This window comes from Mandrillus leucophaeus, unplaced genomic scaffold (assembly GCF_000951045.1).
Source record: "Mandrillus leucophaeus isolate KB7577 unplaced genomic scaffold, Mleu.le_1.0 Scaffold69, whole genome shotgun sequence".
NCBI classification, from domain to species: domain Eukaryota; kingdom Metazoa; phylum Chordata; class Mammalia; order Primates; family Cercopithecidae; genus Mandrillus; species Mandrillus leucophaeus.
The window spans coordinates 2121433-2121803 of NW_012107474.1; positions in this window are offsets into that span (position 1 = coordinate 2121433).

A 371-nucleotide genomic window follows, 5' to 3' on the forward strand; every position below is an offset into this window, starting at 1 on the left:
AAGGCGAACCGCGGAGGCGAGGTTTCCAGCAAAGACTGCCAGTTTGAAACAGTCCCCCTTAGTGTAGCATTCCTCGCCAAACAGGAAAGGACTCATCCGATTTATTTTACTTGACACTTACATCAGGGGCTGACTTTCCTTCTGCTTTGCAGATAACCCCGGCTAAGTTTAAAACCCCGGCTAAGCCAGAAGAGCCAAAGTGGGACCTCGCCAAGACCACTCCTCGCGCTCTCGGCCGAGAATACTGCGCAAATTCTGCGAGGTTTGAGCCTCGCGCCTCTCCGTTCCCGACCCCCGGCGTGGACACGTTCCCGCGCTTTCTGGCGTCAGGGGTCAGAGGGCACGCCGCCGCGCAGGAGAACGGAGCCGAG